The sequence below is a fragment of the Macaca mulatta genome, chromosome 3 (assembly GCF_049350105.2).
Source record: "Macaca mulatta isolate MMU2019108-1 chromosome 3, T2T-MMU8v2.0, whole genome shotgun sequence".
In the NCBI taxonomy this organism is placed as follows: domain Eukaryota; kingdom Metazoa; phylum Chordata; class Mammalia; order Primates; family Cercopithecidae; genus Macaca; species Macaca mulatta.
This window is the reverse complement of record NC_133408.1, coordinates 8,438,529-8,455,326: the sequence shown is the minus strand read 5'-3', so window position 1 is coordinate 8,455,326 and position 16,798 is coordinate 8,438,529. Positions and strand designations below refer to the sequence as shown.

At 48.8% G+C, this 16,798-nt stretch overlaps 1 long non-coding RNA gene across 1 annotated transcript; it reads right to left on the bottom strand.

Annotated features, from left to right (window-relative positions):
* Window positions 1-2,509: 2,509 nt before the first annotated feature.
* Window positions 2,510-6,938, bottom strand: LOC114676805 (uncharacterized). Its single transcript, XR_003727867.2, has 2 exons — window positions 5,630-6,938; window positions 2,510-3,390 (listed from the first exon to the last, which is right to left on the bottom strand). It is a non-coding gene; the product is annotated as an uncharacterized LOC114676805 (long non-coding RNA).
* Between the last annotated feature and the right edge of the window lie 9,860 nt (window positions 6,939-16,798).

Here is a 16,798-nt window from a genome sequence, read left to right as displayed (position 1 = left end):
TGAAATGGGCGGGTGGCTTCCCTGAAAGAGTTACTGAAGGGTTGTTCGAGCCTTTGACAACCTTCCTCTGATGAACAATTATTGGTTGCATGGTTGGTATGAGCCAGGTGTGGACGCAAAGGTAAGCAACACATTCCCTATCTAGGAGGAGGCAGAATAACTAAGATTTCTTGGGAATAAAAGCTGACCCAGCTCCTAGTACCTGCTCAACAATCTTAGCTCTTTTATTCACATTTATTCAGTCTCAGATTTGCTCCCCACTTCCTGTTCCCATCCCTCAGCTTTTTCGTTTAGTGCAAGCATCTAGTCCTTCCCTCAATACCAATGCAAATAGCCAAGACCCTTCCATTCATGCAAGACCCCATCTTCTTCCACTGCTAAAGAACTCTTGACTTAGTACAACATAAAAGACTTAAATTGTTTTCAGTTTATCTACATGAGGCCCGGCACGCTAACATTTCCAAAGGATATGGAGTTGCTTCGTGACCTTTTGCAACTTCCTTTCTTTGCAAACCAATACAGAAAAAGGTGACCATCCTTCAAGCAGCCAGTTAGGTGGCTGATAAACACCCGAGTTCTAAGAAAGAGAATTTCCAAGGGAAGAGGTAACTTCTGCACCTCCTCACAAGAGTGCAGCGTGCATGGGATCCTAATTTCTCAACCTGGGCCTTCCATTTCTAAGTCATTCTAATGGCAGATATTATGAAAATATTCTCACTCCCTCACATCGCTCAGAATCTTCTTGTCATCAGATAATGTCTCATAGAGGAAGGAGTCATTTTCTGGGAGCTCTAACCACAAGAAACATCTGGAGCCTTCTTAGAAGCCAGGGTTAAACGTCAGGGTGACTGGAACATTTGGGATGGTCACATCATTCCTCTCCTAGCTTTACGTCAGGGAAACAGGTGGTACCACGGTGTGATTCAGGGCGGCGTGACGTCAGCCTGCATGCTGTGGGGGCAAGAGTGTGCCCTTATGAAAAACAGGCCCTCGAGAGATGAACCAATCTTTGGAGACACCAGCATTAAATGCCAGGAGCTTGGCCGTTGGCTATAGGAATTTCCCAAACAGCAACGTCTGTTACTAAGGAAACGACAGTATCACTGTAATCCTCTAGCAGCTACTGTTTTACAGCACTGACCCGGGGAGACAATGGTCTTGCACCTGCTCACTCGCTCGGTCCTCCCAGCAGCCTTGCCAGGGATATGTGTGTGACATCCTCAGCACACCCTAGCATGTGATACTGTGTGAATCAGCCCATTCCTCAGATGAGGAGACTGAGGCAGCTGGGAAGTGTGTCCTGCTTGGGTCACATAATGAGTGAGGGGCAGAGCTGTGACGACGAAGTTCTCCCACTCCAGCCCCCTCCGTAGAGTCCTGTCCGCGGCATTGAGGCCAACCTTCACACCCGCTGGGTTGCTGCTTCTCAGAGGGTTTCCATCGGTTTCCTCGGCTCTGCAGCCCCAGCCTCCTCCACTTCCTCCCTCGCCTTTATCTCTCCAGCACATGCTCACAAAGAGGAAAAGGACCACCGCAGCAAGCCAAGCTGTCTGTCCAGAATGGACCATGAGCCGACGCCAGGCCTCCTCTTGAACCCCTTCCCCACAGAGCCTTGCCGGCAGCCACAGAGCCTTGAGCAGGAAGCAGTGAGGAGGGAGAGAGCGGAGTGGCAGGGTGGGGGTGGGAGGGTAGGGGGAGCACCAAGGCTGGGGCCACCGCCCTGCCAGAAGCTGGAAGGCACTTGCTTTTATGCTTTCAGAGGCAGGTCCCTGGAAGAAGGTCTCCTCAGCTGTATGCATTTCCTAGGGCTGCCATAAAAACGACCACGAACTAGGTGTTAATTCTTTTGTTCTTAAAACAACAGAAATTTATCGTCTCATAATTCTGGAGGGCAGAAGTCTGGCAACAAGGCGGTGGAAGGGCCACGCTCCCCTGAAGGCTCAGGGAGGAACCTTCCCTGCCTGTCCCAGCCGCCATTCCCTGGCCATGGCTGCACCGCCCCCGTCTCTGCCCCCAGCTTCACGCAGCCTTCTTCCCGTGTCTCCCCTTCCTAGAAGGAGAGCAGGCATTGGATGTGGGGTCACTCTGATTCACTATGACCTTATCTTGACTTAACATCTGCGAAGACCCTGCTTCTAAATAAAGTCACATTCTGAGGTTTTGGTTAGACATGAATTTGGGGGAACATTATTCAATCCACTTAGCAATGTCCTGTACCTCCTCTGCCAGGCCTCTCCTGAAAACAAGCAGGTGGAGACACCACCCAGAGGAGCATCAGGACAGCGTCTGGCATCTCCAGCCTTCCTGGTGACAGGCAGACTCAGGAAGGTGGGGCTTGGGTCCCAGCTCCCCACTTCCTGCCCCCATCTCTCAGCTTTTTCTTTTAGTGCAAGCATCTAGTCCTTCTGTTGATATCCATGCAAATAGCCAAGACCCTTTCATTCATGTAAGACCCCATCTTCTTCCACCACTAAGAACTCTTGGCTTAGTGGAACATAAATGACTTAAATTGTTTTCAGTGTATTTATGTGAGGCCTGGCACTCTACAATTTCCAAAGGATATAGATTAGGGGATGGGATGGGGGGATGAAAGGACATCAAGTTTGACTCCATCCATACTTGGGGAAGAACTGCAAAGTTTCCTGGGGTCTACATAGGCCGGAAAAGACATGTTCCCAAAGTTACACAGCCCTCGTTCCTCAGATATTCAGCCTTGCACAGAATGTCAGGCAACCAGTTTTCCAGCTTCAGGTTTCTAAGTCGATTTCCTCTCAAGTTCTATGCGTCTGTATATCGGAAAGCCCTGCAGCTGGGGTCGGAAGTCCTGGCTGGGCTTCAGGACTTTATCACATTGGGTGAGTCCACGGGTCCTCAGTCAGAGATTCCACGGTAACATATAGAGAGATGAGGGCAGAAACGTGGCTCAATGTGGCAACCCCATGACCACCGATAGGGACCACCACAGTGAGAGTGCTTCCCAAGTTCCACGAACCACCCAACCCTTCCTGGTCATGAGTGATCAGAACGCCCCAAATGACTGTTGAGATGCACTCAGTGGATCAGAAAGGCAAGTGGGTGAGAGCAGATCACAGCCCTCCAAGAGCAAGGTTCTCTAGGAAGGAATGATCCAGAGAACAGAGTGGGTGTCAGATGACTTGGGAGAAACACTGTTCCGTGTAGTTGAGGAGATTCAAGATTTAAACTTGAAGAGCTGAGTCAAGTATGAAATGGGGCTTCTGTTTTTCCACTGGGTTTATTCAAACAGTGGGTCCCCTGCTTCTTCCAGCCCTTTCTGTGGTCGAAAGACATCATCGGCCATGTACTTTGTTTCCTCTGTCCTGCTGGCCCCCAGGCTCCAAGGAATCCTTCTGCCCTCCAGCAAGATGACACCTGATGAAAAAAAAGAATGTCGAGTCAGTGCAAGCAGTGTGCATCTCCACGGCACAGCTAGCTGCCCCAGGGGACTGCTCAAGAAACATTTCTTTTTTTAACCTAAACTAAATTTAGGAACTAGCCAACAGAATAGAAAAACAGGAAAACTCACGCCAAAGCCCTGGCACCTCCCACCCTGTCCCGCCCAGCTTCCAGCTTCCTCTTTCCTCAGCCAAGAACCCTGACAGCCTGACCCTGCCTGCAGAAGGTCCTGTATTTCCCAGCAGCTGATGGCAAAGACTCAGAGCCTCACACTGAATCTTCTTCCAGCAAAGGAACAGGGTCCAGAGAGCCGTGCACAGCCCACAGCCCCTCACAGAGGGGGATCCCAGGCAGAAAAGGACTCAAAATCCAAATCTGGCCACTCACAATCCCCTTCCTGCATTTACTTCCTCGTTACCCTTACAGGTATAGAGAGAACACGAATGTTTCTGTTTTAGAATAATGTTTCTTAGGTTGTATTCCACATGGTGTGAACTTTCTAGAAAAATGTTTCCATGTTATATTTCCATTCAGTTGACAATATAAATTTTAAAAATTATTCTTTCATAAATTCACAGTTAAAAGACAGTTTTGTAGAATAAGACTAACACAGTGTTTTACAAATGAGAGAGAATCCATTGTTTTTTCCCCTTTAAATGGGATCTAAGCATTACTCAAATTTGGAAGAGAGAAAAAAAGCAGCGTTAGAATCCAATGGGTAATCCAGTAGTCCTCAAGGTGTGCTCTCAGGGCCAGCAGTGTCAGCATCACCTGGGAGCTTGTTAGAAATGCAAACTCCTGGGCCTCACCCAGATTTTCTGAATCAGAACTCTGAAATCCATGTTTTAACACGCCCTCCAGGGAATTCCGACACAAACTAAACCTGAGAACCGCTGTTGCAATCTAATGAATATTCAAATTGTTATGCTACAACCTGGAATTCTAGCATCTCTTACCACATATTTTTAATTGAACCCAGGGCGTTTCTGCACATATTTTCACCTGCCACCTATTTCACTTTGTAATGGGTTCCTTTGGCCAATTATATGATGCCTCAGATCCCAAGAGAGATTTCAGCACGACTCCTGGGGCTGCTGTGTGATGGAGCAACTATTATTCACAGGGTTTGCATCATTCGCTGAGCAGGTACCAGACACCAGGCACTGCACAAATTCATTTAATCCTCCCAACAACTGATAAGATTTAAAATAACAAACTAAAAACAACAACAACAACATACACTCTATTAACTTCATTTCACAGATGATAAAACTGAGGCCTAGAGAAGTTAAGCAACTTGCCCAAGGTCACACAGCTGATTGGGACAGAGTTAGAGCTGGAGCTCACGTCGCCTGGTCCCCAAAGAAAAATTATCTGGAACACTTTCTAGAACAGGATAGACACCTAGACCTCAAGGGACTTCAGACGCAATGCAGTCCACTCCCCCATTTCACAGATGAACATACTAAGGCCCACGGGTCTTACAGGGAAATGGTACAGGGTCCTCCAGCCGGCTGCAGCAGAACCAGGACAACCCTGAGGTCTACCATATTGTACTTTTCACTTAGAAAAGCCACAGGCCCTGAGTGACAGATGGAGAGGACAGGGCTTAGGTCACATGTCCACAAGCACTTGGCTTTGCTTCAAAAGCTCTCGCGGTTCCCAAAAAGCAAGACCTAGAGGCCTGACCTGATGTGAACGAAAGAATTTTTGAATTCTAACGGATAATGAGTCACATAATTCTCTTCTTTGGAGGAGCATCTTTAACACGAATAACTCCAATGCTAATAGATCAGCTTTTTCTAAGGAAGTCACGACTTTTCCCGCCTTGTCACCTCAGAGAGGATTTCTGCTGTAAGCTGTTTGAGCCTGTTTCTGGTTCCTCCGAGGCAGAGAAGCCAAACCGTGCTGGTGGAAACCTGTCTCTTTTTCTTTTTCTTCCTCTGCCAGCCTGTTGCTTTTGTTTTCAGCTGCTCTCGGCCCCCTGACCCTGCTCCCGTCCCCCCGACCCTGCTCCCGTCCCCCCGACCCTGCTCCCATCCCCCCGACCCTGCTCCCATCTCTGTCTCTTCTGCTTTTACAAAGGGTGAGTTTCCACTGTTTCTTCTGTGATGCTCAAACGTGAGTAGTGTCCACCCGCTCCCTGTGTATGGAACTGGTGCTCGAGCCCTAACCATTTCCACAGCCTTGACTATTTTTCCCTAACAAAATATACCTTTGAATAAACGGCCTTATTGTGCCACCACCTTGGCCTCTTGAGTGACAGTTTCTTCTCGTGTGATTACAGTGTAGCTTTCATTGCAGATTTGTCTGTCCTAAAACAGCCTCTGGGATAAAACCCCTCTGGTTCTGCTGTGGGGTCATCGGTAGCAATATGCCTGCCTCGTGTCCACTTCCGCACAAGGCATGGGGCCACCAGCCATCGTCCCAGCCCTCCAAGAGGCCTTTTAAACTCCCTGGGAAGACAAGACATGTTCACCCAGCACTGAATTCAGGACCATAATGCATCATTCAGTCACTTCAGTAATCCCCATCTTGGGGGAGCCACAGACCGGGGGTGAGAAAGCACAGAATTACAACAAGGTGTCTAGGAACTCAGGTGTCCAAAAAGCATTGTGTGAAATCTGAACAAATTGATGGACTGTTTTGCAATAAATATGTAGGTGCTATTGAGACTAGCAAACCCCAATTGCCTTAAAAGGGTCAATAATTTATTTATAACGCCTACTTGACAATAGTTATTTTCTCAACTAACAAATACCAACCGATCCCTTGAATCTTTAAGAAGTGTTGACATTACAAAGGACCCTCATTCCAAAACACTGGGAATCCATGATCCAAGCAGTCTGTGTCCTGGGAGGTGAAGGTGTGGGGGGGTCACCTCAGCAGGGCCTGGGGGAAGGCTCTTTGGGGGGAGGAGCTTCTCACCTGCTTTTGTGCAGGCAGTGGAGTGGCAGTGGGACTTAGGTAAGTGGGCGGTAAGTGGGCAGGGCCCACATTCCCCAAAAGGGAAGAGACTGCAGAGCTGTGGGGGAAGAAACGGTCCGACCTCAGCTTTTGTTCTGTCCTCCCTGCACTTTCTTACTAGCAGCTGGAGGTCAGAAAAGGGTGTTTGTTCAGGGCTGCTTGAGTGGGCAACAGCTGAACCTCTCTGAACACAGCTTCCTCTTCATAGCCTCCAGCACCTGGCTCACTCCCCTCCTGGCCAGCCAAGAGTCAGCTGGAAATACAGCCCCCAGAGCCAAGGCTGACGCTGGCCCAAGGCACTGGCTGTGTGTTCCGCCTCAGCCCTGTCAGGCCAGCGCCTCCACTAACGAAAAGACACTTGCTCCGTGGAGCTTGCAATGTGTTTTGGGGTGGGAGGCAGGGATTTGGAGAGGAAGCTGGATCACCTAAAATGCCGACAGACAGACGTACCTTTGCACAAACAATGCCAACATGCTGGCAGGATTCAAGTCATTCTTGTTGCTGTGAAAACATATTGATTCTATAAATAAAACAGTGCATCCCCACTGCTGACCTCTAAGATAAGGAAAGCTTGCCCCACTCCTGTAAAACAAGAATATTCTTCTGAATTAGTCAGACCAAGAGGCTGGCTGTCAGGGCTCCTGAGAGGCCCTACTGGAATGAGAAGCCATCCTAGCCAGCTTCTGTGCCCTCATTCCCGATGCAGCCGCTTCCTGGGGGACAGTTGAGAAAACCCAACCCGGATCAGGCACTGGCTTCCGTTGGCTCCCTGACCTTCCAGCCAGGACCACTTTCCTGAGTGTTAAGGCTCAGTGGCACCAGCAGCTTTACCTCCAACAGCCAGAGCCCGCTCCCAGTTTCAATCCTTGCTCCCCATGGCTTCCAGGATGGACCAAGCTCCAGAGAGATGTGCAAAGCTCTCCCAGCTCTGGTCTGCTGGCCTCCCAGGCCATGACCACACACACCCTCTCCCTCTCTCCCGCCATCCCCGGGCCTCCCTCCAGCTCCCTAGTCAGGCTTCCCTAGGAGCCTGGCCACTTCATCGGTGCTGCGGCTGTTCCACAAGTTGCTGCCCCCCGTGCTCCTGGTCAATGCACCCTCAGCCTTTGCATTCCATGTTCATCCACCACTTGGGCACTCCACAACTCTGTGTGGCCCTGCCCTGGGGTGGGTGCTGGGGGGTACTAAAGAAGACAGAGACTCTGGGATCTCATGAGGCTTATGATCTCCTCTACTAGAGAGAAACTGAACAGTTCTGCACGTTGCTATTTAGCGACATCTGGTATCAGCGCTACCTCGGAAAAGAAGGCTGAATGCAGGGAGAGGATGCCAGCCTGGGGCGCTGAGGAAGGGGTGGCGTGTGGCCCGCGGGAAAGTATGAGGGGCTGTCCTTCTGGAACAGGAAGTAGAACGTCTGAAGGACATGTCACAGGTTCTTCAAGCTCACTCTGGCAGCCGCTGGAGAATGGACGGGAAGGAGCCAAGGATGGCACCAGGAAGCCACAGGGGCAGTGTTTGCTGCTGTCCGGGTGGGAGATGGTGATGGATGCCCTGTCCTGAGGGAAGCTGTGGAGGCTTATCCAAATACACAGAACAACTCTGTGCTGAGGGAGAGGAAGGGGGTGTATCCTGCAGGATTCCCCAGGAAACTTAACCATAGGGGACATAGATAGATAGAGATGTATTACAAGGAATTGGCTTGTGTGATTATGGAGGCAAAGAAGTTCCAAGATCTGCAGTCAGCAAGCTGGAGACCCAGGAGAGCTGAGGGTACAGTCCCATCTGAGTCCAAAGGCCTGAGAACCAGGAGAACCAGAAAAGAGGTTTAACGGACTCACAGTTCCACGTGGCTGGGGAGGCCTCACAATCATGGCAGAAGGTAAGTCACATGTTACATGGCGGCAGGCAGGAAAGAATGAGAACCAAGTGAAAGGGGTTTCCCCCCTTTGTTTTTTTTGGGATGGAGTCTCACTCTGTTGCCCAGTCTGGAGTGCAGTGGCACGATCTCAGCTCACTGCAAACTCCACCTCCCGGGTTCACACCATTCTCCTGCCTCGGCCACCCGAGTAGCTGGGACTACAGGCGCCTGCCACCACACCAGCAAAATTTTTTTTTTTTTTTTGTATTTTTTTTTAGTAGAGATGGGGTTTCACCGTGTTAGCTAGGATGGTCTCAATCTCCTGACCTTGTGATCCGCCCACCTCGGCCTCCCAAAGTACTGGGATTACAGGCGTGAGCCACCGCACCCGGCCTGGTTTCCCCTTGTAAAACCATGAGATCTCATGAGACTTATTCATTACCATGAAGACAGTATGGGGGAAACTGTGCCCATAATTCAATTATCTCCCACTGGGTCCCTCCCACAACACACGGGAATTATGGGAGCTACAATTCAAGGTGAGATTTGGAGGAGGACACAGCCAAACCACATCACAGCCCTCCACTATCAGGTTCCTGGCACTGTACAGACGTGGGAATCCAGGCAGGATGCTCTGCCTGGACCCCTCTCATGAAGACAAGGAGGGAATACACAGCAGGCAAATCCCAGGGACAAGCCAGGTTGTGACTTTGTGCCCCTAGTGAAAGAAGGAGCCGTTCACTTCATTCATTGTGAGGCGGTCTATGTGCAAAAATCATGTGAGCACCACGATTGGCAGTATTTTAAGACTTCTATAAATATTCAAAACTGAAAATAATAATCAGATTAGATTATTTTGGATTTGGACTTACTGAATTTATTTCTCTAGCATGATCATTTCACATATTTTTTAAACTTTTCATATTGAGAGAAGGATGAGCCAATTATCTTTTTCAGGCAATCACAGTACTGGTGTCACATCTCAGCAGCTGGGGGCTGGGGCCCTGGATTCAAAGCATCCATCTGAACACAATGTCACCCATGCACCCTGAGAGAGACAGCTTCAAGCAGTGGAGGTGTGTGGCCTGGAGGCCCCCAGTAGGCCACCAGGCATGTTTTCCAAGAAAACCGAATCTTCTGATGGGATTACTAACATTGGGAGATTTCCGTTTCTTGGATGCCAGTGGAGGGACTGTACCAGCCTTAAAAGAAATCACGTGAGCCTCCACTAATCTGCAAACAAAGGGGAAATTAAGGTTCTGCCCACTTTTGTGGTTTTTGCTTTTCTGGAAAGTTTACTTTGTGCATCCTTCTGTCATTACATAACACTGTATTAATAAGCAGTTGACTCAGAACTCCAGAGGACTTCCGAGCTAGTAAAGTCCACCACATGTTACTAAGTCTATTCTTCCTCCCAGAATAAAATCTTCCACCTTCTCTGAGTTAGGCCTTCTTCATCAGAACCATTTCTTTTCTTACTCAGCACTCTGAGGTTTTCTACTTGTCATCCAACCGTAGTATCCACTGGTAAATTACACAGATTCACAACCCAGCCACTTCTTTTGTTTCCTCCTAACATCTGGAATAAGCTACTTCCTGCACCAGAGCCTCTGTCTGTCATGCCTTTACTGGATCTTATTTTGGGGGGCTGACCAGTTGCCTAAACCCACATGCCCCCTCTCACCTGGGTTCTCAAGAACTTCTATTTTGGACATCCACCAAAAAAAAAAAGTCTTGTTAAGTAAGACGAACGTCTTACCTGCTGGCAGAAGCCTGTCATGCTCATCAAAACTTTGAGATAACCAGGGTTCCTGGAATCTAAATCTTCCTACACAAAACAGCAGAATAGCTGATCAAATAAGAGTCAGACAAGTAAGGTTCAGCTTTGGAATCAATAAATGGGGCCGGACCCAGTTATTCACTTACATTCAAACAGCAAATAGGCTGGGTGCAGTGGCTCACACCTGTTATCCCAGTACTTTCGGAGGCGCAGACAGGCAGAATCATGAGGTCAGGAGTTCGAGACCAGCCTGACCAACATGGTGAAACCCTGTCTCTACTAAAAATACAAAAATTAGCCAGGCGAGGTGGTGCACCCCTGTAATCCCAGCTACTCAGGAGGCTGAGGCAGGCAAATCACTTGAACCCGGGAGGCAGAGGTTGCAGTGAGTCATCGCACCATTGTACTCCAGCCTGGGCAACAGAACAAGACTCTGTCAAAAACAGACAAACAAAAAACAGCAAATACCTGTGAACAGCCACCTGGGCTTTGCTGGAAGGTTCTCCCATTTCTGACGAGGGTTTGTCTCTTTTTAAAATTTCATTTTAAAAAGTACCTAAAAAGTGAATTGATCACAGGAGATTGTATCCCATGAAAGAACGTCTCCCAGCAATGTTAAGGGGAGAAATAAATTTGAGCGTAGATCTGTGGGTTCCCGGGGAAGGAAGCGCTCAGTAAGTGTAGTACAAGGCAGCATGACACTAACATGAGGCTGCAGGTGACGCTGTAACCACCGGCTGACTACAGGATCAACATCCAAACAAAGACAGCAGCAGATTAAAGAGGACAGGCAAGGCCTGCCCTCGAGCTCATTCACAGCCCTCCAAATCAACTCTTTGTGCAGCTTCTTGACTTTTCACAGTCTGCTGGCTTCAAGATGTTTTTCCTGGCCTTCTTCTAATGCCTCCTCCCCAATCCCAGGTAACATTATTGAGGGGGGCGGTACTCATTCAATATATATGTAAGTTATTTGAGAAAGTTTATTAAGGCACAGTGGCTCACGCCTGTAATTCCAGCACTTTCAGAGGCTGAGGTGGGTGGATCACAAGGTCAGGAGTTCAAGACCAGCCTGGCCAAGATGGTAAAACCCCGTTCTACTAAAAGTACAAAAATTAGCAGGGCATGGTAGTGAGCGCCTGTAATTCCAGCTACTCGGCAAGCTGAGCAGAGAATTGCTTCAACCTGGGAGGCGGAGGTTGCAGTGAGCCGAGATAGTGCCACTGCATTCCCGGCTGGGCGACTGAGCGAGACTCCCTCTCAAAAAAAAAAAAAAAAAAAAAAAAGAAATGCTATCCACAAAGTTGGATAAGTACAAAACTATCGTCCCAGGAAATGAAGCCAATGATTAGGGCAGGGGTTGGCGAGTGTTTTCCGTAAGAGCCAGATAGTAAATATTTTCAGCTTTTACTGGCCCATTTGGTCTTTGTTGCAACTGCTCAACTCTGCCATCAAAATGCAGGCAACAGCCGTGGATAATATGTAGTGAATGGGCATGAGCATTGTCTTAGTTCATTTTCTGTTGCTTAAAACAGAATGCCTAAAACTGGGTCATTTATAAGGAAAAGGAATTTATTTCTTACAGTTATGGAGGCTGAGAAGTCTCACGTCAAGAGGCCACATCTGGTGAAGATCCTCTTGCTGGCGGGGACCCTCTGCAGAGTCCTGTGGTGGTGCAGGGCAACCCGTGGTGAGAGGGCTCAGGTCTCCCTTCCTCTTCTTACAAAGCCGTTGATAACCCACCAATCCATTAATGCATTAATCCATTAACCCATGAATAGATTAATCCATTCATGAGGGCAGATTTCCCATACCCCAATCACCTGTTAAAGGCCCTATCTCTCAATATAGTGACGCTGGGAACTAAGTTTCAACATGAGTTTTGGAGGGGACATTCAAACCACAGAAGTGTGTTCTAATGAAACCACGTTTATGGATACTAAAATTTAAACATATCATTTTCATGTGCCACAAAATTTGTTCTTCTTTTGATGTTTTCCCACACTATTAAAATATAATACTAGGACTAGCTTGTGAGCCATATGAAAAGAGGCAGCAGGCTAGATTTGGGCCGTGGGCTGCAGTTCACTGGCATCTGGTCTAGGGCCACTCTCTCAGTAACAAAAACTTCATGCATTCACCTCTAATAATACGCATGTGTATGTGACAATACTCAAACAGTGAGCAAGGTGAGACTGAAAAACGTATCAGTTGACACTCCAGAATTTTCTTGCTGAAATCCTTCAGTGCATCATCTTATAAAGTCCTGGGAATCCACGCTGAGGCACCTGACCTAGAAAAGGAGATGAGAAACTCCTGTAGATTTGAGTTTTCTGTTAGCCCACTGTCTCCAGAGATGATAATAATAATAATAATAACTATGGTGCATTCAACATCTCAATCTGAGATGTTCTGGTAAAATGAAGGCATGTCCGCATGTATTCACAAATACACCTAGAGGTGAGAAATAGAAAAGATCTCAGTAGTTCAAATCTGAGTAGCGCTGTGCTTGTATCACTCAGCTCAAAATCTGCAGAAGCACTTGGACCAGTTAAAACTGTGCAATGGGGTCAAAAGTTCAAGTATTTTATCTCGATCGAGACAGAGGATGTGGGATGCCCTCCATCCTCCCTTCCCTTTTTTCCTGGAGGTTTGAAACCATACCAATTTATTTTTTTCCAAAGTCTGACAGTAACTCAGTGGGTCCTCCTAGCCTTGGAATGAGCCATTCCTAGATGCCATGGAAATTGTCTATGGGGGATGCCTCCTTGGCTATCTTCTGCAGCCTACATCTGGACCAGTCAACAATCTGAACCCTCAGCTTCCTGGATGTAAATCTTTCCCCAGACTAGCTGAGAACTAGGGGTTGACACAAGAATGCACTAAACAATTCTTCCCCCACTAACCTGTACCTCCACAGTGAAGAGTGCTAGGAGCCTGGCGCAGTGGCTCACACCTGTAATCCCAGCACTTTGGGAGGCAGAGACAGGTGGCTCACTTGAGCCCAGGAGTATCAGCACTGCAAACAGTCTATCCCTTTACCTTTTACATAACTGTACTCACCGATCAGGAAAACAGACCTTGGTCAGACAGAAGCGATGGTCATAATCTCTCTGCAGATGGACTTTTAAACACATTTCTTCAAATTGCAACAAACATACATACAATTCATCAGCCATACAGACTCTATGCCACCTCCTTCTCCCATTTTAGGGTGTTGAGAGCCCAGATTAATCACGGCTGGGTGGGGCAACTCACACCTGCAATCCCAGCACTTTGGGAGGCCCAGGTGGGTGGATCGTTTGAGTTTAGGAATTTGAGACCAGCCTGGGCAACATGGCAAGACCCTGTCTCTACAAAAAATACAAAAATTAGCCACGCATGGCGGTGTACTCCTGTGGTTCCAGCTACTCAGGAGGCTGAGACAGGAGGATTGCTTGAGCCCAGGAGGTCGAGGCTGCAGTGAGCTGTGATCACACCACTGCACACCAGCCTGGGTTACAGAGTGAAACCCCATCTCAAAGGAAAAAAAAGGTCATATGTGAAAACTTCTGGGGAGTCCAAAGACAAACACCATAGCTCACGGGCCATTAAGACAATCTGTGCAAACACTCAATGAACCAATATGAAGATAGAAATCCTGGTGAATCATATATGTATTCCAGAAGATTAAAATCAGGAAGGCAAAGGAAAATGGAGAGCTGGCACTTGGCACCCATGAAAGACCCAGTCTCCCTGCCCTGCCAGTCGGCATTTCTCCCTCCCGCCCTCAGGATCAGCCCAGCATCAGCGATTATCTTGGCCCATTGAGGGCTGGATGCTACTGGCTGATTTTTGTCTCTCCAGTCAGGAGCCAACACAGGCCTCCTGAACCTCCAGCACCCTGGCTCACACAGGACAATGACACAGATCAACTCCCAAATAAATTCCTCTCTGTTGTCCTGAAATGTGCTAATTGCCCATAATGAGCACATTATAACAATTAAGGATGACTATGCAAAACCTTTGACTGAGGTAGCAATCCTTCACCCACAAATTGCAAGGCCTTTCCTAAATCTTTTTTTTTTTTTTTTTTTTTTGAGACAGAGTCTCACTCTGTCGGCCAGGCTGGGGTGCAGTGGCCTGATCTCAGCTCACTGCAAGCTCCGCCTCCCGGGTTTACGCCATTCTCCTGCCTCAGCCTCCCAAGCAGACTACAGGCGTCGCCACCTCGCCCGGCTAGTTTTTTGTATTTTTTAGTAGAGACGGGGTTTCACCGTGTTAGCCAGGATGGTCTCGATCTCCTGACCTCGTGATCCCCCCGTCTCGGCCTCCCAAAGTGCTGGGATTACAGGCTTGAGCCACCGCGCTCGGCCTCGTAAATCTTAATTAAAGAGCACACCAGCCACCTGAGCGAAGGCAGAGTTCTCCCACTTTCGAGATGGGGAAAACTGAGGCTCAGGGTGGCAGGTTTCTTATTTTATTCCATAAGGCACACGTCTACATTTTCATTGGTTTAAATTAAATGCTATACATCATCTAGAAGGAGTTTGTTAAATACATTGCTTAGCTGTTCCAAAGAATGATAGGTGGTTGTAAAAATTCATGTTTCGAAGACATGGCAAAACGCTTGTTATGGAATTTTAAGGGGAATTAAGAAAGATATGTGCTGTATCTGTAGGATGGTCTCGGTCGAGTGTGAAAACACGCGTGCTGGTGTGTGTTTGCGTGTGTGTGTATCAAGACTAGACCATAATGTTAACAAGGGTTCGCAGTTTCTTGTGTGATTCAAGATGACTTTTCATGTTTTCTACACTTTTCTGTCATTTCCAGATTTCCTACAACAATCATTTAATCTTTTATAAGAAAAAAAGATACATGTTTTAAAGATTTTTAAAGGTATTTTAATTTTTCTTAAAAAAGATATTTTAAAAGACTGTCCTATTCTGTTTTACATCAGGCTCCTTGGTCCTCCCTTATTAACTCTTTAAACGCATGCAGGACGTTCACTCGGCAGCCCTCTTCTCCTGGGCCACCTGTGCTTGGGTTTGTGGTGAATTGACAAGCATGTCATCGGGGTGGGACTCCTGCTTCAGGGGATGCCTCCCTGGAATTCACTCAGAGCGGTTGGGAATATCCACCAAAGTCTGGGGATGCAACATGGGGCCAAATCCCAGGTCTCCATCCAGAAGGGCTCAGGAGCCCCCGCGGCCCCTGCTTAGAGTCCATGGCGTGACCTTTGTGGCCACGCCTTTCCAGGAAACGGACGTGTGTGCTGGGCGCCTCCTTCTCAGCCCACCCAGCTGTCTGGTGGACAGGGAGAGGAGAAAAGGCAGCCCCAACATCAAAGACATAGCAACTGCCTGGTGACATCCTCCCAAGCCAGCCGGAGGTGTCAGCTCGAGGCCGGACTCTGTTTCCTGCTGCGAGGGCAGCTGCTTCCCTCTTCCCTTCAACTCAGAGGTGAAAGGTTCGCACCATCCTGCAAACGCCACCCTCCAGCCTTTGACTCCCACACCCTAAACAAAACAGCAACCACATCGTGAGCTCAAACTGAAACCCCCCGAAGGATGGGCAATGTGGAGGGACCTTTGCCCACCAACAACATTTTCCAACTACACACCAAAAGGAAAGAGCTGTCCTCCCTGAAACGCCTTCCGATCTGAGCCCGGATGCTCAGGCCTCTTGGCTGTTTTCGGGTGCAGGGGCAGGGACCCTGGGAGGCTCCACATTGCTCAATGCCTCTGAGCACAGGCTGACTCGCTTCACAGCAATCTGGGGAATTTGGGCTGTTCTGGGGTGGAGCTGGGGACAACGGTGTGTGTTGGGCAATAGCAGTGGCCTCAACTTGTTCTGGCTTTTGGCTCTACAGGGAAATCCAGGCAGACTGGGACTGAGGAAGGCTGGGTGGGCAGGCAGGGCTGGTGGACATGGGGAGCAAGGTGGTGGGCCACCCCATTGACAGAACCCTCCAGGAGAGAAGTGCGGTAGGAGCTGGACGTGGGTGCAAAGGGGGTGAGGCGCTCCGGGAGGGAGCCCTGAACACAAGCTGTGGGGAGGAAGGGAGGAGGAAAGGGGACAGGCCTGGGGCCCCCTGTGGAGGGCTGAGCTGGGGACAGGCACAGAGCAGAAAGGAAGCCATCTACCCTTTAAAATGCCTCCAAAAACATAACCCCAGGACTGCCTTGTACCTTCCAACTTGCCTGTCGGCATCCACTGAGTGTCTCTCATGTGGCACTCACAGAAGAGAAACAGTCTGCAGCACGGCGGGCTGGCCAGCCGCGGGAAACCCTTCCATTTGGAGGGAAAATGAAGATTATTGGTGTCAACTGTAAAATCAAAGAGATGGCAAGGACAAACTGTGTGCCTTCAGACACTGCTTCCCCGGGCACCTGCATGCTCACTCTCTTACCCTTGTCTCCACCCCTAATCTCCCCAGTGCCTCAGGAGGGGGCTGGGTGAGTGTTGGGTGGCAGTGAGGCCGAGTCACCCAGCTGGTGAGCAGGTGAGCCAAGACCCCACCCAGGGCCACCGTCCTGCATCCCAGTCAATCATGCACATGCGAGATAGATAAAGCCCTCAATGCTCATTTGGAACTGCTTGAGAAGAGAATATAATTCATGGGCCAAAGATACAGAAATGTCTTTCCCAGTGGGAGGCAAGCTGGTGGCACCTGCTCTCCAGGGCCTAACGCCTCATTTCTGCCTCTCCGATACCTGATGCTATCAGAGGATTTACTCCCTCTAAAGGCCAACCTGCAACCTTCACTTAGCTCAAAATGTAGTTCAGGGAGAGAAACTAAC